The sequence below is a fragment of the Bubalus bubalis genome, chromosome 19 (assembly GCF_019923935.1).
Source record: "Bubalus bubalis isolate 160015118507 breed Murrah chromosome 19, NDDB_SH_1, whole genome shotgun sequence".
Classification (NCBI taxonomy): domain Eukaryota; kingdom Metazoa; phylum Chordata; class Mammalia; order Artiodactyla; family Bovidae; genus Bubalus; species Bubalus bubalis.
The window spans coordinates 43,828,183-43,852,447 of NC_059175.1; the positions used below are offsets into that span (position 1 = coordinate 43,828,183).

Below are 24,265 nucleotides of genomic sequence, written 5' to 3' on the forward strand. Positions count from 1 at the left end.
ACTGACACTATTCATTCAAAGTGTGCTGTCCTTGGCAAAGCACTTCACCCCAGTGGCTAGCAGCATGGAAGCAAGAAGAGCTGAAGTTGGTGCCTAGTGCAAGCCTGGGTATGTACTAGGCCAGTTCCAGCACACCAGTTAGAGCTCCAGATAGCTCCTAATCCACCACCTCTGTGTGTGTCAATGATGGCTGCCCTCTCCCTTGCAGAGGCAGTGCTATGTCCAAGCAGCTGTGTCTCCCAAGTGGGCACTCCTCCATGGTGGTAGTGTTTGCCCTAGGGGAGAGTTGTGATGAAGCCAAAGTGGGCAGAGCTGGCTTTCAATGTAGACAAGGCACATGCTGGGATGGTTCTGGCATATTACTAAGACTTCTAGACAGTTTCAACCTGTTTCATCTACCTTGTTTCTGGAAGTAAGTAATAAGCAAGCATTTACATGTTCTTCACAAGTAAAACCTTGGTATCTTACAGCCTTTCTGTAAGTACCAATGTTTTTTTTTTTTTAATTTATTCATTTTAATTGGAGGATAATTACTTTACAATATTGTATTGGTTTTGCCATACATCAACATGAATCCACCACGGGTGTAAACATGTTCCCCATCCTGAGCCCTCCTCCCTCCTCCCTCCTCATACCACCCCTCTGGGTCGTCCCAGTGCATTAGCTCCAAGCATCAAGTATCATGCATTGAACCTGGACTGGCGATTCATTTCATATGATATTATACATGTTTCAACGCCATTCTCCCAAATCATCCCAACCTCTAGCTCTCCCACAGAGTCCAAAAGACTGTTCTATACATTTGTGTCTCTCTTGCTGTCTCGTATACAGGGTTATCATTACCATCTTTCTAAATTCCATATATATGTGTTAGTATACTGTATTGGTGTTTTTCTTTCTGGCTTACTTCACTCTGTATAATAGGCTCCAGTTTCATCCACCTCATTAGAACTGGTTCAAATGTATTATTTTTAATGGCTGAATAATACTCCATTGTGTATATGTACCACAGCTTTCTTATCCATTCATCTGCTGATGGGCATCTAGGTTGCTTCCATGTCCTGGCTATTATAAACAGTGCTGTGATGAACATTGGGGTACACGTGTCTCTTTCAATTCTGGTTTCCTTGGTGTGCATGCCCAGCAGTGGGATTGCTGGGTCATAAGGCACTTCTATTTCCAGTTTTTTAAGGAATCTCCACACTGTTCTCCATAGTGGCTGTATTAGTTTGTATTCCCACCAACAGTGTAAGAGGGTTCCCTTTTCTCCACACCCTCTCCAGCATTTATTGCTTGTAGACTTTTGGATCACAGCCATTCTGACTGGTGTGAAATGGTGCCTCAGAGTGGTTTTGATTTGCATTTCTCTGATAATGAATGATGTTGAGCATCTTTTCATGTGTTTGTTAGCCATCTGTATGTCGTCTTTGGAGAAATGTCTATGTAGTTCTTTGGCCCATTTTTTGATTGGGTCATTTATTTTTCTGGACTTGAGCTGTAGGAGTTGCTTGTATATTTTTGAGATTAGTTGTTTGTCAGTTGCTTCATTTTCTATTATTTTCTCCCATACTGAAGTCTGTCTTTTCACCTTGCTTGTAGTTTCTTTTGTTGTGCAGAAGCTTTTAAGTTTAATTAGGCCTCATTTGTTTATTTTTGCTTTTATTTCCAATATTCTGGGAGGTGGGTCATAGAGGATCCTGCTGTGATGTTATGTCAGAGAGTGTTTTGCCTATGTTCTCCTCTAGGAGTTTTATAGTTTCTGGTCTTACATTTAGATCTTTAATCCATTTTGAGTTTATTTTTGCATATGGTGTTAGAAAGTGTTCTAGTCTCATGCTTTTACAAGTGGTTGACCAGTTTTCCCAGCACCACTTGTTAAAGAGATTGTCTTTTCTCCATTGTATATTCTTTCCTCCTTTGTCAAAGATAAGGTGTCCATAGGTGTGTGGATTTATCTCTGGGCTTTCTATTTTGTTCCATTGATCTGTATTTCTGTCTTTGTGCCAGTACCATACTGTCTTGATGATTGTGGCTTTGTAGTAGAGCCTGAAGTCAGGCAGGTTGATTCCTCCAGTTCCATTCTTCTTTCTCAAGATTGCTTTGGCTATTCAAGGTTGTTTGTATTTCCATACAAGTTTTGAAATTATTTGTTCTAGCTCTTTGAAAAATACCGTTGGTAGCTTGATAGGTATTGTATTGAATCTATAGGAATAGAATGGGGAGACCACTTTCTCCCCCACAAATTCATAGTACCAATGGTTTTTAAACAAACTAAGGAGATTATTCTTCCTGGTGTTAGATCCTAGGGCTGTCGTTGGATTCCCTCACTCCTCAGAAAATTTCTGTGATACACCCCACCCCTCTGTGTACTCTCCTAGGGGCACAAGTCCTGATATGATTACTTCTCTTTCCTACCTGGCTCCATGTGGATCTTTCTTTATAGCTTTGGTTGTAGGAGAGTCTTCTGCCAGTTTGTTTTCAGTGAGAATTTCTCAACATGTATTGTACTTTTGATGTGTTCATAAATGGAGATGACCTCATCATCTTCCGACTCTGCTATCTTGATCTGCTAACTTTTTGAATTAATAAAGGTTACTAGAGGATGGACAGATCTTCCGCTATTTGCCTATGTTACAGTCCACATGACATGTAACTGTTGAGAATAAGGAAATAGGATGTTATATCTATCATCAGTCCTCTCAGGGATGCTAGTAAAATTCTCATGTGTCTACTCCATAGATTATCTCTAAATTTTTCCATGTACAATTTTCATATTGTGATCCTTTGAATAATTCTAGTTAGTTTTCACTATGCACCACCAGTGGTGGAGATGGAGATGGAGAAAGATGGTGATGGATGAGAAGGAAATGGCAACCAATTCCAGTATTCTTGCCTAGAAAATCCCATGGACGGAGGAGCCTGGTGGGCTACAGTCCATGGTCTTGCAGAAGAGTTGGACACAACTGAGTGACTACATAACATGCACCACCAATATCACTATCATTGTAAAAATCAATTATTTTGGTATCTTTGTTTGATGAATCATTTAAGAGATTCATACACTTAATCAAATAACAAATTTGTGTTGAGTATTTTCATTAATTCTCATTTATAGAAGAAAAAAATTGAACATTTGTACATTTCTAAATTTCTGTTCTCGTTTGGTCTGGAAATTGAATTTTTTTTCAAGTTCACGGATAACATGCTTTATCTACTACTTCCCAGCATAGACACAGAAATTTACCCCTTTGAAAAACTCTTGTATTGATGCAGATCTTCTGCTTGAAACATCAGTAAGAATTTGAGTTGGGAATCGATCAGTAACTATCAAAAATTATGCAACATTTAGAAGAACCAAAATAGAATTCTTTATTTGTTGTTAAAATGTTTCATTTTATAGGATATGTTAATAGTATATTTGTTGTTATTCAGTCACTAAGCCCTGACTTATATTGTGACCCCATGGACTGCTGCATGCCAGGCTTCCCTGTTCTGCATTATCCCCTAGAGTCTGCTCAAACTCATGTCCATCAAATCAGTGATGCTATCTAACCATCTCAAACTCTGCTGCCACCTTCTTATTTTCTCTTCAATATTTCTCAGTAACAGTGTCTTTTCCAATGAGTTGGCTCTTCACATAAAGTGGCCAAAGTATTGGAGCTTCAGCTTCAGCATTTGTCCTTCCCATGAATTAGTTTGATCTCCTTGCAGCCCAAGGGACTCTCAAGAGTATTCTCCAGCACCACAATTTGAAAACATCAATTCTTAAATGCTCAGTCTTCTTCATGGTCCAACTTTCACATCCTTTCAGGACTACTAGAAAGACTATAACTTTGACTATATGCACCTTTGTTGGCAAAGTGATGTCTCTGCTTTTTCATATGCTGTCTAGGTTTGCCAAGGAACAAGCGCATTTTAATGTCACAGATACTGTCACTGTCTGCTGTGATTTTGTAGACCAGGAAATTAAAATCTGTCAGTGCTTCCACTTTATCCCCTTCTATTTGCCATGAAGTTATGGGACCAGATGCCATGATCTTAGTTTTTTACATTGAGTTTTAAGCCAGCTTTTTCATTCTCATCTTTCACCCTTATCAAGAAACTCTTTAGTTCCTCTTTACTTTCTGCCATTAGAGTGGTATCATTTGTATATCTGATGTTATTTTTCACAGCAGTCTTGATTCTAGCTTATGTTTCATTCAGCCCAGCATATTACATGATGTACTCTGCATAAAAGTTAAATAAGCAGGGTGGGTGACAATAGACAGCCATCATCAGTTCAGTTCAGTTGCTCAGTTGTGTCCAACCCCATGGACTGAAGCACGCCAGGCCTCCCTGTCGATCACCAACTTCCGGAGTTTACTCAAACTCATGTCCATTGAGTCGGTGATGCCATCCAACCATCTTATCCTCTGTCGTCCCCTTCTCCTGCTTTCAATATTTCCCAGCATCAGGGTCTTTTCCATGAGACAGTTCTTCACATCAGGTGGCCAAAGTATTGGAGTTTTAGCTTCAACATCAGTCCTTCCAATGAATATTCAGGAGTGTTTCCTTTAGGATGGACTGGTTAGATCTCATTGCTGTCCAAGGGACTCTTCAAGAGTCTTCTCCAACACCACAGTTCAAGAGCATCAGTTCTTCACACTCATATTTCTTTATAGTCCAACTCGCACATCCTTACATGACTACTGGAAAACCACAGCTTTGACTAGATGGATTTTGTTGGCAGAGTAATGTCTCTGTTTTTTAATATACTGTCTAGGTTGGCCATAACTTTTCTTCCAAGGAGCAAGCATCTTTTAATTTTATAGCTACAGTCACCATTTTCAGTGATTTTGGAGCCCCCCAAAATAAAGTCTGTCACTGTTGCCACTGTTCCCCAATCTATTTGTGATGAAGTGATGGTACCAGATGTCATGATCTTAGTTTTCTGAATGTTGAGCTTTAAGACAACTTTCCACTCTCCTCTTTTACTTTGTGCAAGAGGCTCTTTAGTTCTTCACTTTCTGCCATAAAGGTGGTGTCATCTGCATATCTGAGGTTATTGATATTTCTTCCAGAAATCTTGATTCTACATACAAGTTAAATAAGCAGGGTGACAATATACAGCCTTGACATATTCCTTTCCCAATTTGGAACCAGTCTATTGTTCCATGTCCAGTTCTAACTGTTGCTTCATGACCTGCATACAGGTTTTTCAGAAGGCAGGTAAGGTGTTCTGTTTAAGAATTTTCCACAGTTTATTGTGATGCACGCAAAGTCTTTAGTATAATCAATGAAACAGAAGTAGATTTTTTGTTGTTGTTATATAGAATTCCCTTCCTTTCTTTGAGATCCATCAAATATTGGCAATATGATCTCTGATCCTTTACTTTTTCTAAACAGCTTGCACTTCTGGAAGTTCTCTGTTCCTGTACTATTGAAGCTTAACTTAAAGGATTTTGAGCATAACCTTGCTAGCATGTAAAATGAGCACAGATGTACAGTAGTTTAAACATTCTTTGGTATTGCCTCTCTTTGGGATTGAAATGAAAACTGAGCCTTTTCCAATCCTGAGGCCACTGCTGAGTTTTCCAAATTAGCTGATATACTGAGTATAGCACTTAAGATTTGAAATAGCTTAGCTGGAATTGCATCACGTCTGCCAGCTTTGTTCATACTCATGCTTCCACTTGACTTCACACTCCAGGATGTTTGGCTCTAGGTGAGTGACCACATCATGGTTATCTGGGTCATTAAGATCTTTTTTGTATAGTTCTTCTATGTATTGTTGCTATTTCTTAATCTTTTGTGCTTCTCTTAGGTCCTTACTATCTCTGTCCTTTATTGTGCCCATCCTTGCATGAAATATTCCCTTGATATCTCTAATTTTCTTGAACAGATCTCTAGTCTTTCCCATTCTCATGTTTAACTATATTTCTTTGCATTGTTCATTGAAGAAGATCTTCTTATCTCTCCTTGCTCTACTCTGGATCTCTGCATTCAGTTGAGCATGTTTTTCCCTTCCCCTCTTGCTTTTTGCTTCTCTTCTTTCCTCAGCTATTTATAAAGCCTCCTCAAACAACCACTTTGCCTTCTTGAATTTCTTTTTCTTTGGGATGATTTTGGTTACCACCTCTTGTATAATGTTGAGAACCTCTGTTCATTATTCTTCTGTCACTCTGTCTATGAGATCTAATCACATGAATCTATTTGTCACCTCTACTGAATAATCATAGGGGATTTGATTTAGGTCAGACCTGAATGGCCTAGTGGTTTTCCCTACTTTCTTCAATTTAAATCTAAATTTTGCAATAAGATGCTCATGATCTGAGCCACAGTCAGCTCCAGGCCTTATTTTTGCTGACCACTGAAAGTTTCCCCATCATTGGCTGCAAAGAATATAATCAGTCTGTTTTCAGTATTGACCATCTGATGATGTCCATGTGTAGAGTCATCTGTTGTGTTGTTGAAAGAGGGTGTTTGCTATGTTCAGTGTGTTCTCTTGACAAAACTCTGTTAGCATTTTCCCTGCTTCATCTTGTACTCCAAGGCCAAACTTGACTGCTACTCTAGGTGTCTCTGACCTCCTACTTTTGCTTCCAACCCCCTACAATGAAAAGGACATCTCTTTTGGGTGGTAGTTTTAGAAGTTCTTGTTGACCTTCATAGAACCATTCAATTTCATCTTCTTCAGCATTATTGGTTGAATTTGTGGAGAAGTGGATTAATGTGATGTTGAATGGTTTGCATTGGAAACAAACCATATCATTTACCTAATGCTAAAATACTATGTATTCTCTGTTGTTCCATTACATCAAAATGGTATTTTTAGTACTTTTAAATGATGATTTAGAAAAAAGTCAAGACTCATCAAATATCATGTTTACCTGTACTTTTAAAAAAGAGCAGTTCAACTTTAATATTTTTATATCTATCTTAAAATCTGCAATATATTATCAATATGTAAAATTAACAAATGTTATCAAAATATAATTAATTTAATTTTTAACTAATTAAATTTTAGCACATTTTAAATTCTCAAGAATTTTATAAGTGCTCTTAGTTTTATATTTTTATTACAACATATTAAATGTATTTTATATCTTTAATGCAATTCTAATTCAATTAAGAATAAAATATAGCTCCTCTGTGAGCTATATGTATAATTGGAGAGTCAAACATATAAATAGATAACAAAACAGTGTGTTATTTGCCATACAGAATCATTGCAGGAGGTGCAACAGTAATAGTAACAAAGTAGAGGCTAATTATATTTGGTATTGGATAAAGGTCAGAAAGACCTTTATAGTGGAGATAACATCTAACGTGAATTTAGAACATGATTACAGTTTACCATGAGAATAACAATATAGACTTAATTATCTAGGAGTAAATAGAACCATTTAAAAGAGGGAAAATGTCCACATACAGAATTTAGACACATAATGCATGATATACAATGTGGGCACTAATAATTCTCTAATCAAAATTATTAAAGATGAGAGCATTTTGAAAACTTTCACTGTTAAGAATAGTATTCTCTGTCAATAATATATTTTTAATGTAAAGATATACCAAAAGATTTGAATGGTTAAGGAGATATTTTGATTAGTAACTCTAGAGATATATGTAACAGATTTGTGACAAAAGTAACTTAAAGCCCAGAGTGGTTTCCTCTTAACATTGTCTGTTCTTTAATGAATGCATGGAAATGATAATGGATTAAATAATAAACTAAACAATATGAAAATATAGATAAGTCTCTTGGCTTTGCATCTGATTGTGGACACATAAAAAGAATCATTGGCAGAGACTATAGTGAATTTAAAAAAGAAACCCTGAATTGAATGAAACTTTCTATTGAGAGAATATAAAAAATAATTAGCCATCTGAAGAATGTATTTTGCAAAATACTGAGCTATATCATAAAGCTTATGAAGACATTTTAAGCAAAAGTAAAGGACCCTAATTGGAGATTCTTCATCCCAAACAATAATGTGCCTTGGTAGAGAAAAAGTCACTTCTTTTTCTGTAATAAACAATCCTAAACTGATCAAATGCATATACATATGCATGGAGATTCCTGAATCTCCAAAGTAAATGAGTAAGTACAGTGTAAGAAGGGAAATATGGGGCACAATAACTTTTAAGTTCATCCTAGGACTAATGAAGCATATGAGAAATAGTTGTGTGCACACATCAATTTGTCATCTTTACCTTGAAGCATTCAAAGTTTCCTATCTGACACTGTCAAGGTTGGATGAAAAGTCACATACATCAACAATAGTAAGTACAGAATATGCATAATTGGAGGTCAAGATGTGATTAAAATTAAAGCCAGATTGAATTCATCTCATAGACCATAAATCACAGGTTGAGAATTTTAATGTTATACATTATTTATTTGAGTTTGTGAAATTATTTAAACAGTATTTTAATAATATTTATACAATTGCTCAATTTACATTTTCTAGGTACTTTACATGGGTGTGTATGACTTTGAAACTAAGATAAAAGAGAAGATATACTCATTTTAGAAATATTTTCCTCAAAAATAATTTTTAAATGTATTAAAACTTAAATCATCATGCTACACTGATGTCACACACATAAGAATGATTTTCATTTTAACAAAACTTGTCAAGTATCTACTTTCTGTGCCAAAATATTTACCCTTTTGTTTGGTGCCTTTGTTTTATGGAGCCACATTTTTCAAAATATCAGTACCTGTGTTTCTTGACATTATCATCATACTTATATATAGATAACACTAAGTTATTTAAAAATCAATGCATATAAGAAGCAAATTATCCTTCCAGTGGTTGCCAGTTATACCAACTCTGTGAATTATACTGTGGTACACACATTTTATGAGGTGCTGTGATGGTTAATGTATCAACTTGAATGGTCTAAGAGTTGCCCAGATAGCTGGTAAAACATTATTTCTGAGTATAGCCATGAAGATGTCTCAAGAAGAGATGATCATTTATTAGATTAAATAAGGAAAACCAGCCTTACCAATGTGATTGATGGAGACATCACCCAATCCGTTGAGGGTGCAAATAGAACTGAAAGGCAAAGAAGAGGCAAAAAGTGAGTGTTGTATCTCATTCTCAAGATACAACGTCTGTTTTCATGCCCTTGGACATGAGAGTCCTGCTTCTCATGCCTTTGGACGTTGACTGCATTATACCACCAACTTTCCCGGATCTGCAGCTTGCAAGCCCCAGATAATCACACATCTCAACCTCCCAAATTGCATGAGCCAATTCCTATAGTGAATCTCTTCCCATAATGAATCTCTTCTTATCTATCTATATATCCTATTAGTCTGTTTCTCTGGAGAACTCTAATATGGATGTCATCCACAAATATCATCCTCTCTAAAAATTTTGTCTGAAAACACATGCATATTTTGTCTATTTCCTGAAAACTGTACAAACTTTGCAACTAGTGAATTCCAGTTATTAATATGTAGTATAAGAATCAAATATATAAAATCTAGTTCATGAAACTTTTATCTTGGGTTCACTGCTTTGGAGGAGGAAGTATATTTAAATGAAAATGCTAAAATATATTTAATGAGTAAAATTAACATACAATTCTAGATTTCTAATTAAGTCCATGTTGGGAAATAAAATTCTTAAGCACATATTACAAATTAAATTATTTGATTTAATATTACATAATAACTGTTGGTTATATATTCTAAAAGTACTGTTTGTATGTACTTTGTGAATCTGATGCTATGTAATGTACTGAAAAAAGGAAACATGTCAAAATGTTTTAAGAAAATTGGAACTAAGCATATTTTCAAAGTGTTCATGTGAAGAAAGCAAAGCTGTAATATATTTTAATAAAATGTTTTAAATGTTTTGCTCAGGAGAATATTATTGAATTGAAGAGAATAATAATTGAATTATAATTGCATGCCTTTAAAACCAAGATATATTTACTCTCTGTGTGTACATATTAGGATGAAACATTTAGTTGAGCTTTTCCTTAAACTTTACAGAATATTTTCAGTTCTATAAATAAAGAACTGGTTACTGGATACATCTTATATAGAATGTGGAGGCATATTTACAGTTATGAAATATAAATGAGTAATTTATTAGTACATACATTAGGAAAAATGTATATATATGTATAAAGGTCAATTTGTAATTCTAAAAATTAAGTTCTAAGAAAGAAATGGCAACCCACTTCAGTATTTTTGCCTAGAGAATTCCATGGACAGAGAAGCCTGGTGGGCTACAGTCCACGGGGATGCAAAGAGTCGGACATGACTGAGCGACTAACACTTTAAACACTATCTAGACTCCATGGTTATTATTTCTCCCATTATTTAATTTTGTTAGTTTTTCAAAATTTCAGGATTGTTCACACTTACTCATCTTTTTAGTAAGCATTATTTTGTTTTTACTATTAATTTCTCTGCTCCTTGACTGATGATGATAATATTACCTTGACTGATGGTAGTATTATTTACTAATGCAATTGCATATATGTACCACATCTTTATCCATTCATCTGCCCATGGACATTTAGATTGTTTCCATGTCCTGGCTATTGTAAATAGTGCTGTTGTGAACATAGGGATGCACATATCTTTTTGAATTATAGTTTTGTCTGAATATATGCTCAGGAGTGGGATTGCTGGATCATATGGTAACTCTGTTTGGCTTTTTGAGGAACCTCCATACTGTTTTCCATAGTGGCTGCACCAACTTACATTCCCACTAACAGTGTAGGAGGGTTCTCTTCTCTCCATACTTTCTCCAGCATTTGTTATTTGTAGACATTTTAATCATGGCCATTCTGACCAGTGTGAGGTGTACCTCGCTGTGTTGATTAGCATTCTCTAACAATTAGCAACACTGAGCATCTTTTCATGTGGTTTTTGGCCATCTGGGTGTCTTCTTTGGAGAAATCTATAGTTAGGTCTTCTGCCCTATTCTATCTTTTTTTTTTTTTTTTTCTTATTTTACTTTCAGGATCTTCATTAGTGTGTCATATGTTTTGTGATTCCAACTATGCTTTTCACAATAGAAACCAATATATAAAACATAATAATATCTAATTACCCTAATATGTCTTTTGGTATAAATATGAACAAATTTTGTGTGTTTAAATCTGTAATTTTGATGACTGTTTTGGTGAAAGTTTCCATTTTTATTAATTATACATTCTTCTGAGCTACCATTGTTTATGTCTCAATATTAGATAGGGTATGTCTAAGTGTTAATATGTTCTCAGAATTATTTTGAATACTTATACAACTTCACAGTTCCTTTTGAAATTTAAAATTACTAACTCAATAATTGTATTTTACTAAATTTTATTAAAATTGTGTTAAATTTATAAATTTGGTAGAAATTGACATCTAAACAGTTTATACTTTCAACTTACACAAATTATCTTTCTTTTCCATTTGTTCAGTATTTAAAAATCTTACACATGTTTTGTTAGATATATTCCTAAGCATGTTTTGGTGATTTTTATTAATATAGTAGTAGTAGTAGTAGTAGTTTAGTTGCTAAGTTGTGTTCAACTCTTGCACCCCTATGGACTATAGCTTCCCAGGCTCCTATGTCCATGGGATTCTCCAGGCAAGAATACTGGAGTGGGTTGCCATTTCCTTCTCCAATACTTTTAAAATTAAATTTTATGATTTTAACTGCTAGCAACTAGAAATGCTATGATTTCTGTGTATTTATCTGACTTCTGCCAAAACTGATAAGCTCATTTATTCATTCCAATACTTTGTTGTATTCTCTTTATCATCTGTAAATCACTGCAGATTTCATTCTTTACTTCTGATCCCCATGCTTTTTTCATTGTCCTCTCATTCTTTCTCCCCTCAATCTTCTCCTTACCCTCCCCTTTCTGCTTTATGATGTTTTAAACCTTATTATAAGGACTTGGAGAAGGAAAATGGCAATCCCCTCCAGTATTCTTGCCTGGGAAGTCCCATGGACAGAGGAGCCTGTTGGACTGTAGTCCATGAAGTCACAAAAGAGTTGGACATGACTTAGTAACTAAACAACAATGACAACAACATAAGGATTTAGGATTTAAACTAAAAATATTAAAGAGGTGGAGGTTGAGGAATATAGTATATTTTTAATCTCTGAGATATGAATACATCTTTGGTCCTTGTTATCTTTTGTCCTTTCCTTGCCCCTCCTCCACCTCCTGCCATCCTCCCTAAGAATATTATTTGTACCAGATGCTGTGCTTTGATTCCATTTTTAATTTGATTCAATAAAATTAAGACATTTTCCTTTTAATTTTAGACAAATAGATTATGGGAAGTAGGAGTACTCAGGTAATTTAGGTTTGTGAAAGTTTTTTTTGAAAAGAATGCTCTATCAATATTTATTTGCATGCAAGCTCTTAATTGTGTTCTTCAAATATATTCTACATTTTCTTACTTTTTGTCAGTATATGTTTCAAAGCAAGGAATTTTAATGTATAGCTTTGTGGATTCTTCCCATCTCTGCTGAATATTCTCAAAATTTCCTTTTTGTATTTCAATTTAAGATATATTTGGTGCATGAAAATTTGCTATTATTTTTTCTTCATGGAGTATTATTCTGTTAATCATTAGTTTAACATTCACACTTTCTCTCACTTATTTTTATCTCAGTTCTGTTATGCTGCAATTAAGAGTGATATATAAATGTTTTTCAGCAGTGGAAATATTTGCAAGGTAGATAGATAAATATAGATGTAGATATTGATATTTATTTGTTTAATGTTAATACTTAGGGAAGCAATGTACTGACTAGATTCTTTGTGTCATGTATCTAATTTTGCATTTTTTCCCTCTTTTTTCTAAGGCTCAATTTTCTGGGTTTCCTATGGGGGAATGTTCAGAGTTTTATCTATTATTACTTTAGAAAAGTCAGAATTTTCAAGTACATATAGATCATTACTGATTTATCTCTACTAAATTTGTAGATAGCTTTATTTTACTTAAAGCATGCTGTCTACAGTTATAAGTGACTGACAAGTCATTTTTTAACTATTTTTATTTAATTTCAGTAACATATACATAACAAAATTTACCATCCTAACCATTTTAATTGTACAGTTCAGGGGTATTAGCTATAGTCCCACTATAGTGTAACCATCACTACCATCCATCTCCAGAGCTCTTTTGCAGAACTGAAACTCTATATCTAGCACATACTAAATACCTACCCATTCTCCCCTTGTCCCGGCCCCTGACAACCACCACTCCATTTCTGACTCTGAATTTAACTACTAAGGCTATCTCATATAAATTGAACCATGTAGTATTTTCCTTTATGTGAACACTTATTTCATTTAGCTTAATGTCCTCAAGGTTCATTCATGTAGTCACAGTGTTACAGTGAATAATATTCCATTGTATTTATATACCACATTTTTTTTATATATTCCTCTGGTGATGGACATTTGGCTTGCTTCTACTTTTTGGATATTGGAAATAATGCTGCTATAACAAGGGTGTACAGATGTCCCATTGAGACTCCATGTTCCATTTTTTGGTGTACATACCCAGAGGCAGAATGGCTGAATCATGTGACAATTCTGTTTTTAATTTTTTGAAGAATTGCTATACTCTTTTCCTCAGCAGCTACATTGTTTAGTGTTCCCATCAACATAACATAAGATTCTCCACATCCTCACTAGTACTCATTTGTGGTATGTTTTGTCAGTAGTAGCCATCCTAACAGAGAAGGCAATGGCACCCCACTCCAGTACTCTTGCCTGGAAAATCCCATGGGTGGAGAAGCCTGGTGGGCTACAGTCCATGGGGTCGCTAAGAGTCGGACACGACTGAGCGACTTCACTTTCACTTTTCATTTTCATGCATTGGAGAAGGAAATGGCAACCCACTCCAGTGTTCTTGCCTGGAGAATCCCAGGGACTGGGGAGCCTGGTGGGCCGCCGTCTATAGGGTCGCACAGAGTCCGACATGACTGAAGCGACTTAGCAGCAGCAGCAGCAGCCATCTTAATGGTTCTTCACGACCAAGATAATCATGATGGTTAGTACAGGGGCTAGTAAAAAAACAAAGTCAATATCAACTACTGTTTAAATAAATCATAACCATCAAAATATTGTTTTTGCAATTTCTTCCTTTTATACACATCAGGGAGGCCTGGCGTGCTGCATTTAATGGAGTTGCAGAGTCAGACACGATTGAGTGACTGAACTGAACTGAACTGAACCTCACCCTCACTGTAAACCCAGTTCATGTCTCCCAGGGTTTATGGCTCCAAGCCATATGTACATGACTGATTGAAGGATGATTGAGAACACATATGCCCAGATACACGTAACACAAGTATAAGACACAGTGCTTGTGTGTGTGTGTGTGTGTGTGTGTGTGTATTTACTGTATACAGATTATAGTTATCTAATTTATTTAAATTCTTCCTAAGCTGCCTTACAATATCATGATATGATACCCTATTCAGTCTGAAACTTGGAACTATTATTGTTCATTCATACACCCATATAATTAAGCAGCCTTATGGTATTTAAGTTTGATAGATTTTGTACATTACTAAAATTATTACTTATTTCATATTCTTTATAGTTTTTTTCCAGTTTTTGTTCTAAAGAACTTTCAAATATTTAGAAGAGATATATAGGCAAGTCAAAAGCTTTGCAAACATCATTCAAGTCTTCTAATATAATTTGCTCCCAGCTCTAAAAACATCTGTCATTTGATACAATGTTTTATGTTAATTCATGGAAAAAAGTAAAATATCACATAAAATGAGATTTATTTTAGTAAATTATGAAAGCATAGTTTTATTTAACTGACTTAAACAGTTGCTGGTATTGTTCACAAGTTTAGGAAGATAAAAGCCATTTTTAATGAATTTTCTCTCAATTTTGTTATGAAACTACTGCAGGAACATGTCAGAACCATCACAATTTAGGCAAAGCCTTTTTCACTGGGTAAATCATGGACATTCAAAATGGAACTGCCGTATCTCCTCTTTAGTGTTTTTAAAAATGCAAAATTCATCTAATCTATCTATATCATGATTCAAGGAACTTTCTCAGGATGATGTTAAAACTCAAAATGGATTAAAGATCTAAACGCAAGACCAGAAGCTATAAAACTCCTAGAGGAGAACATAGGCAAAACACTCTCCGACATACATCACAGCAGGATCTTCTATGACCCACCTCCCAGAATATTGGAAATAAAAGCAAAAATAAACAAAGGGGACCTAATTAAACTTAAAAGCTTCTGCACATCAAAGGAAACTATTAGCAAGGTGAAAAGACAGCCTTCAGAATGGGAGAAAATAATAGAAAATGAAGCAACTGACAAACAACTAATCTCAAAAATATACAAGCAACTCCTGCAGCTCAATTCCAGAAAAATAAATGACCCAATCAAAAAATGGGCCAAAGAACTAAATAGACATTTCTCCAAAGAAGACATACAGATGGCTAACAAACACATCAAAAGATGCTCAACATCACTCATTATCAGAGAAATGCATATCAAAACCACTATGAGGTACCATTTCACACCAGTCAGAATGGCTGTGATCCAAAGGTCTACAAGCAATAAATGCTGGAGAGGGTGTGGAGAAAAGGGAACCCTCTTACACTGTTGATGGGAATGCAAGCTAGTACAGCCACTATGGAGAATGGTGTGGAGATTCCTTAAAAAACTGGAAATAGAACTGCCTTATGATCCAGCAATCCCACTGCTGGGCATATACACTGAGGAAACCAGAAGGGAAAGAGACACGTGTACCCCAATGTTCATCGCAGCACTGTTTATAATAGCCAGGACATGGAAGCAACCTAGATATCCATCAACAGATGAATGGATAAGAAAGCTGTGGTACATATACACAATGGACTATTACTCAGCCATTAAAAAGAGTACATTTGAACCAGTTCTAATGAGGTGGATGAAACTGGAGCCTATTATACAGAGTGAAGTAAGCCAGAAAGAAAAACACCAATACAGTATACTAATGCATATATATGGAATTTAGAAAGATGGTAATGATAACCCTGTATACAAGACAGCAAAAGAGACACTGATGTATAGAACAGTCTTTTGGACTCTGTGGGAGAGGGAAAGGGTGGGATGATTTGGGAGAATAGCATTGAAATATGTATAATATCATATATGAAACGAGTCGCCAGTCCAGATTCTATGCACGATACTGGACGCTTGGGGCTGGTGCACTGGGACGACCCAGACGGATGGTATGAGGAGGGAGGAGGGTTCAGGATGGGGAACCCATGTATGCCTGTGGCAGATTCATTTCGATATATGGCAGAACCAATACAATATTGTAAAGTTTAAAAATAAAATAAAATTTTAAAAAAAAGAAACATGGAATTTATTTTTAAACAGTAGAACAGAAAATTTAAATTGCAATAAACTGTAGAGTCAATGAAAGTTTACCTAAACTTTGTTACATTATCAAACCCATAGTTTATTTTTAAATGTATTACTTTCATATTACTTGTCACATATATCACATAGTACCTTAATTTTATGCTAGAATTATGAGCCACTTTGATAATTTTCTTAATATTAATTCTAGAATGTATAATATATATTTGTTTAGCTATAAGGGCATTCTCAATGTGTTTTAAAACCCATCTCAATGATTTTTTAAGTTCTAAAGAAAAGCATATGTTCATGTTCATATATTTGCTCTAAATTATGTTTAATGTTACAGAAGATTGAAATGTTAATAAAATCAATGATTTGAATGTAATGGCTTGTTAAATATGAGTGTTTGAATGATTTACTATATAATATCTATTTCAATAATGCAGTGCATAAATGTAAAAACATTTTCACAATATATTTGGGTGTAAATTTAATGTAACATTTCCACTTGATTTCAGGCCAACTCCATTTATTTACTAGATACTATATTATGTAAATCAGGATATAGAAAAGTATCAGATGAAAGTCAACAAAAACATGCCTTCTGAATCCAGGCAGGATATATATGAATGTGGTGATCACAGTTGACTCACCAGGTGAGTATGGCTGGGACTGGAAGGTCATTGTTATTCCAGGGAGAGCTTCCCAGCCAAAAACTGATTCTATCCTCTGTGACAGTTTACATACTTTGAATTTGTTTCTTTAAATATATGGATCTATATTCTGGCCCCCAAATTTGATTATATTATTCTTGTTAATACTTAAAAAGCCATAACATAGTACTAACCTATATTAGATGAAATTTGACAGTTGGTTAAAGATTATCTTTGCTTTGTTTTCTTATTCAACAACTATATTCATTGTCAATAATATGCAAGGCACTTTGAGTTTAGAGGGCTCTATGAGTGAAGTAGTCATAGATCATTTTCCTAAGGAACTGATAGAAGTTTAAATTAAATAACTAAGGAGTTCAGAGAAAAGTGCAATTGTATTATTTAATGGGATCAAAAAATTCTCCAGAGAAATGTAGTTCTATCCAGCTGAACCTTAGAGGAAAGGGTGAAACGTGTACGTAAGGGTTTAGGGGTAATTCAGAAAGAAGGAGCTGTATGTGCAGAAGGACATTTGAAGCATACAAGAAAACAGGTAGGTTATTATCAGCTGGACCACAGGAAGCAGTGAGAATTTATGGTAGGAAAGACTTTGTAGGAATTTCAATGACAGGATAAAGAATTTAAGTGTTATTCATCATGCAGTTGGAAGACGTTAAAATGCTTTCACAGTGAGCAAAAACATCAGTGTTATCCTGCTGGAAATTAATTAGAAAGCAACATTCCAAAGTATTTTGTGAAAGAAAAATCAAATATCTTGCAACACATGTGCTACGATATAGCAAGTTCTTTTCCCCAACTTCATATTTCCTGAAAATTCATTCTTAAAACGAATAAGGATAGATGAGATGACAAGAGCAGGCCTGTAAACATGAAATGAATTAAATTGATTATCAAAAGTCAAACAAAAGCAAAAACATAATTTTCAACAAATATTGCAAACACCCCATACCTGTTCATTTGAGAATGTATTTAATTTACACTTATTTAAAATATACACTTGCTGGGTATGTAATTCTAAGCCAAGAGTAGTTTTGCTTTCTCTCAGAGTATAGAATTTATGATTCCATTGTCCTCTGTCTTCCATTGTTTCTGTTGATGTAGCACTTTTCTTCCTTCAGTTAGTTCAGTTCAATCGCTCAGTCATGTCCAACTCTTTGCAACCCCATGAATTTCAGCATGCCAGGCCTCCCTGTCCATCACCAACTCCCAGAGTTCACTCAAACTCATGTCCATCAAGTCGGTGAAGCCATCCAGCCATCTCATCCTCTGTCATCCCCTTCTCCTCCTGCCCCCAATCCCTCCCAGCATCAGAGTCTTTTCCAATGAGTCAGCTCTTCACATGAGGTGGCCAAAGTATTGAAGTTTCAGCTTCAGCATCAGTCCTTCCAAAGAACACCCAGAACTGATCTCCTTTAGAATGGACTGGTTGGATCTCCCTGCAGTCCAAGGGACTCTCAGGAGTCTTCTTCAACACCATAGTTCAAAAGCATCAATTCTTCGGTGCTTAGCTTTCTTCACAGTCCAACTTTCACATCCATACATGACCACTGGAAAAACTGTTGTTTTACATATTTACTTTTTTAAAATTATGATATAATCATGTGAGTGTCTGGAGTAGCTTTACAGTATATTTTAATTCTGATAGTATAAATCCTATTAATTTTGTTCCTCTTAATCTTGTCTAGGATTTTCTAGGCATTTTGTATTTCCCAGGGCTTCCCTTTTAGCTCAATCGGTAAAGAATCTGCCTGCAGTGCAGGAGACCCGGGTTTGATCCCTGGGTTGGGAAGATCCCCTGGAGAAGGAAATAGCAACCCACTCCAGTATCCTTACCTGGAAAACTCATGGACAGAGGAGCCTGGTGGGTTGCAGTCCTTGGGGTCGCAAAGTGTCAGGCACGATTGAGCGACTAACACTTACTAACTTACTTGTATTTCCCTCTAAATTTTAGAATCAATATTGAAAAGAGAATTCCACATAAAACTATTGAGATTTTTCTTATGCTCTTTTTGTATATCTAAATCAATTTGGTAAGAATTAATATTGTGTTATTATGCTGCTGCTGCTAACAAGAGCTCAGTGGTGTCTGACTCTTTGCAACCCATGGACTCTAGCCTGCCAGGCACCTCTGTTCATGGGATTTTTCCAGGCAAGAATATCTGAGTGGGTTGCCATTTCTTCCTCCAGGGGAATCCTCCCAACCCAGGGATTGAACCCGTCTCTTGCGTCTGCTGCATTGGCAGGCAGATTCTTTACCACTAGTGCTAAAAGAGTCTTTCAATCCATGAACTTATAATATTTCTACATTTACAAAGGTCTTTGTTTTACTCTGTGGTGTTTCATAGTTTTAAGGATGTTAGTGTTCTATAGTTTGTATTAGATAAACATTCTGCTGCTGCTGCTAAGTCGCTTCAGTCGTGTCCAACTCTGTGCAACCCCATAGACGGCAGCTCACCAGGCTCCCCCGTCCCTGGGATTCTCCAGGCAAGAACACTGGAGTGGGTTGCCACTTCCTTCTCCAATGCATGAAGGTGAAAAGTGAAAGGGAAGTTGCTCAGTCGTGTCCAACTCTTCGCAACCCCATGGACTGCAGCCCACCAGGCTCCTCCATCCATGGGATTTTCCAGGCAAGAGTACTAGAGACCTAGAATATATTAAGAGCACAGGAATTGTCTGTTCAAGTGTCATTATGTGAATGACTTTAATATCTAAAATATTCTGTTATACAGCCTGAAAAATTCAGAAGGCATAATGCCAGTGTGCTAGAATTTTAAAATAAAATGGAAATTTTATGTTGATTTTTTTCTAGGAAAACTACCAAATTTATGTATTAATTTTCTAGTTTTTGTTTACTTATTTGTTTATAGTTCCTTTAGAGTATAATTTGCACACAGTTTGGTTTTTCAAAAATAATTAAAGTTTTAATTCTTTACCAGTATTAATTTCATTTCCTTTGTTTTTTTTTTATTTCCATAGGTGACCTTCAATACAATATATTAAAAACTGAAGACATTGGAAATTATTTTTTCTTTTCAAACTCAGAAGAAAGCTGATTTCTTAAGTAGAATGTTAGTTGCATATTTTTATCTCTTTCCAGACTTAAGATGCTCCTATTTGGCATATTTTTAAGATTTACTTTAATCGTCATCTGTGTTTGCTTTATCAATTATTTCAATGTTTTATTTAGCAAAAAGATCTTGTTGATTTTTTATTCTCAATATGCTGAATTACTTTGAATAATTTTTGAGTGTTAACTAATTTGAATTTTTTCTAGTAAACCCCATATAGTAATGAAATATTTATGGATTGTGTTGCATCATAGTTTATTTGGAATTTTTGTGTTCATGTAAATAGAACATATTGCCTTTACATTTTTTTCCTGTCAGATGTTTGTTAATGGCTATTTTCTGTGTATACTGTGTTCTATCTCTTTCGGTAAAGAGTCCATGTGTTCTTGAAAAGAACATGTTGGACATGGTGTCACTAAAGGACCTTCTTAGCAATTACCTAGATGATTTGACAGTTGAGCAGATGTGGATTACTGGTTTTTAGCAAAGTTTAAAGCCTGATTCTTCAATGCTGACACAAGAAGAACATTCTAAAAATTATTGATTTTGGTCCTTAAATGGATGAATCAACCCTCTGAAAAGGAGAAACCTACGTTAATGCAGCCTGGCATGCTGCAGTCCTTGGGGTTGGCAAAGACTCAGACACAACTGGACGACTGAACAGTGTTAATGTATATAGCTAAACAAATGTTGAATTCGTCTGCAAATAGATTTCTGGGAGACTTGAAAATCTGCTGAGGACCATATTATAAACCTTTTATTTTCCTCCTGCATTTCAATTATTTAGACCTGTGTCCTAGCCCAGGCCTAACTGTTATTTTACAAAAGAAAAAAATCCTTCTAAGATCAATGGTCATGCCTCTAAGAAACATATGGACACCTTATCTTTGACAAAGAAGGCAAGAATATACAATGGATTAAAGACAATCTCTTTAACAAGTGGTGCTGGGAAAACTGGTCAACCACTTGTAAAAGAATGAAACTAGAACACTTTCTAACACCATACACAAAAATAAACTCAAAATGGATTAAAGATGTAAACGTAAGACCAGAAACCATAAAACTCCTAGAGGAGAACATAGGCAAAACACTCTCTGATATACATCACAGCAGGATCCTCTATGACCCACCTCCCAGAATATTGGAAATAAAAGCAAAAATAAACAAAGGGGACCTAATTAAACTTAAAAGCTTCTGCACAACAAAGGAAACTATTAGCAAGGTGAAAAGGCAGCCTTCAGAATGGGAGAAAATAATAGAAAATGAAGCAACTGACAAACAACTAATCTCAAAAATATACAAGCAACTCCTACAGCTCAACTCCAGAAAAATAAATGACCCAATCAAAAAATGGGCCAAAGAACTACATAGACATTTCTCCAAAGAAGACATACAGATGGCTAACAAACACATCAAAAGATGCTCAACATCACTCATTATCAGAGAAATGCAAATCAAAACCACTCTGAGGTACCATTTCACACCAGTCAGAATGGCTGTGATCCAAAAGTCTACAAGCAATAAATGCTGGAGAGGGTGTGGAGAAAAGGGAACCCTCTTACACTGTTGGTGGAAATGCAGACTAGTGCAGCCACTATGGAGAACAGTGTGGAGATTCCTTAAAAAACTGGAAATAGAACTGCCTTATGATCCAGCAATCCCACTGCTGGGCATACACACTGAGTAAACCAGAAGGGAAAGAGACACGTGTACCCCAATGTTCATCACAGCACTGTTTATAATAGCCAGGACATGGAAGCAACCTAGATGTCCATCAGCAGATGAATGGATAAGAAAGCTGTGGTACATATACACAATGGAGTATTATTCAGCCATTAAAAAGAATACATTTGAATCAGTTCTAATGAGGTGGATGAAACTGGAGCCTATTATACAGAGTGAAGTAAGCCAGAAAGAAAAACACCAATACAGTATACTAATGCATATATATGGAATTTAGAAAGATGGTAACAATAACCCTGTGTACGAGACAGCATAGAAACACTGATGTATAGAACAGTCTTATGGACTCGGTGGGAGAGGGAGAGGGTGGGAAGATTTGGGAGAATGGCATTGAAGCATGTATAATATGTATGAAACGAGTCGCCAGTCCAGGTTCGACGCACGATACTGGATGCTTGGGGCTGGTGCACTGGGACGAACCAGAGGGATGGTATGGGGAGGGAGGAGGGAGGAGGGTTCAGGATGGGGAACATATGTATACCTGTGGCAGATTCATTTCGATATTTGGCAAAACTAACACAATATTGTAAAGTTTAAAAATAAAATTAAAAAAATCCATAAAAAAAAAGGTTTCACAATTATGCTCCTTTTGCCTACATTTCCAGTGAGTCTTTAATTTATAGTACCTTCCTTCTTTTGTGAAAGAGTAAATATAGAAGACAAATATCCTTATTAGAAAATACACTGGGGAATTTGATTTAGTTTGAGAGCCACAAGGACCTGTTGATGGGAATAATCAATAGGAATAGAAAAGTGTTTTATTTGAGGGCCAAACTGAGCATTATGGCCCTTGAGACGCAGATTGAAGAAGCCCTTGAATTGTATTCTGCTGGACTACAAAATACATGATGTTTCTATAGAGGCAAAACTCTCGAAAGTACATAAAATATTTGCCAAAAATTAGGATTGGATGTTGCAAGAAGTAAGGATGCTTCATAAGTAAGAATTGGTTGGAGTCCAAAATGGTTGTGTAGTTACAAGGGAGGCCTTGAAGCCATAAGGTTGAAGCTGGCAGCTGCTAGCAAGTATTGTTTGAGAATGACTGGTCACATCCTTGACCGGAAAGTTTAGAAAATCAAGTTCTCAGTAATGTAGAAATGTGTCTAAAACCACATCCATAAAAATCAATCAATCTACCCAGACACAATGGCCTTGCAGCTACATTTTGAATGCATGAACCATAGTTACTGCATTTTGATTTTCAAATGTGTTTTTTTTTCTTTAATAGTTAAAAGCAGAGGTATAGTATATGTGTATAATAACCATAAAACAGGCCATTCTAGTTAGTTAAAGTTAAATCATATATAAGCCAGAACTACTTCTCCATACATTGATGTGTGAAAAGTTGTTCTATCAGACCTCCTATTAAATACAGTTCAGCCATGGGCACCCTTAGCCTCTCAGCAACAGACAGACTATATAGGCTAAGACACAGTATAAAGGGGAGCTGACAAGTGCTATCTTTGAGAAAGCCACTCCCAAGAATAGAAATAGCACCGATATTAGACAGGCTAGACAGGCATGTTGTATTGCTTCACCAATGCTACAGCAGGGCTTTGTGACAAACACTCCCAGCTCAGTAATTTCAAACAGCACATGCTTTTCTCTATTTCCAGTCTATGTGTTAGGAGGGTGGCTCTGTTTAGGCTACTGGCCAACTTGGCTGGGCTTCAGTCTGCAGTAGGTTTTAGGTTTTTTCCTTGGTCTCTGTGGGCTTCCCTGGTAGCTCAGATGGTGAACAATCTAACTGAAATGCAGGAGACCTGAGTTCGACCCCTGGGTCAGGAAAATCCCCTGGAGAAGGGAATGGCTACCCACTCCAGTATTCTTGCCTGGAAAACCCCATAGACAGGAGCCTGGTGGACTATAGCCCATGGAGTAACATTTTCAACATTTGCTCCATCTCTGCATTCATTTTGTACCAGCACCTAGCTAAACATGCTTTTCTCATGACAGATCACTGAAGCACGGACTGGAATCAAGCAATGCTACTTAAAGCCCTGGCTTCAAAACTGGCCTGGTAATTCTGCCCATATTTTCTTGCTCAAAGCAAGTCACGTGAATACAGATAAATCAGAAGGACTGAAAAGTATGTAAAATAGAGCATACTGTCACTCAGTTGGTAAAGAATCCTCTTGCAATGTGGGAGACCTGGGTTTGATTCCTGGGTTGGGAAGATCCCCTGGAGAAGGGAGCAGCTACCCACTCCAGTATTCTGGCCTGGAGAGTTCCATGGACTATACAGTCCATGGAGTTGCAAAGTGTTGGACACGAATGAGCAACTTTCACTTTCAGAGCATTAGAAACTCACATGCAAAGTATGAATATACAACTACAATATAGGGAGAGAATAGAAAACTGAGGAGAATACCACCCGCCCCAACACACACACACACACGCATTGTCATTCTGTTCAA

The 24,265-nt window shown here is 36.0% G+C and overlaps 1 long non-coding RNA gene across 1 annotated transcript in view; it reads left to right on the forward strand.

Moving 5' to 3' along the window:
• Positions 1–20,625, forward strand: part of LOC123330529 — an 89,758-nt gene extending 69,133 nt beyond the window's left edge. Inside the window, exons 2-3 of the long non-coding RNA XR_006546499.2 lie at positions 16,882–17,019; positions 20,014–20,625. This is a non-coding gene — a long non-coding RNA (uncharacterized LOC123330529). The remainder of the gene's footprint in view (positions 1–16,881; positions 17,020–20,013) is intronic.
• The last annotated feature ends 3,640 nt before the right edge of the window (positions 20,626–24,265 follow it).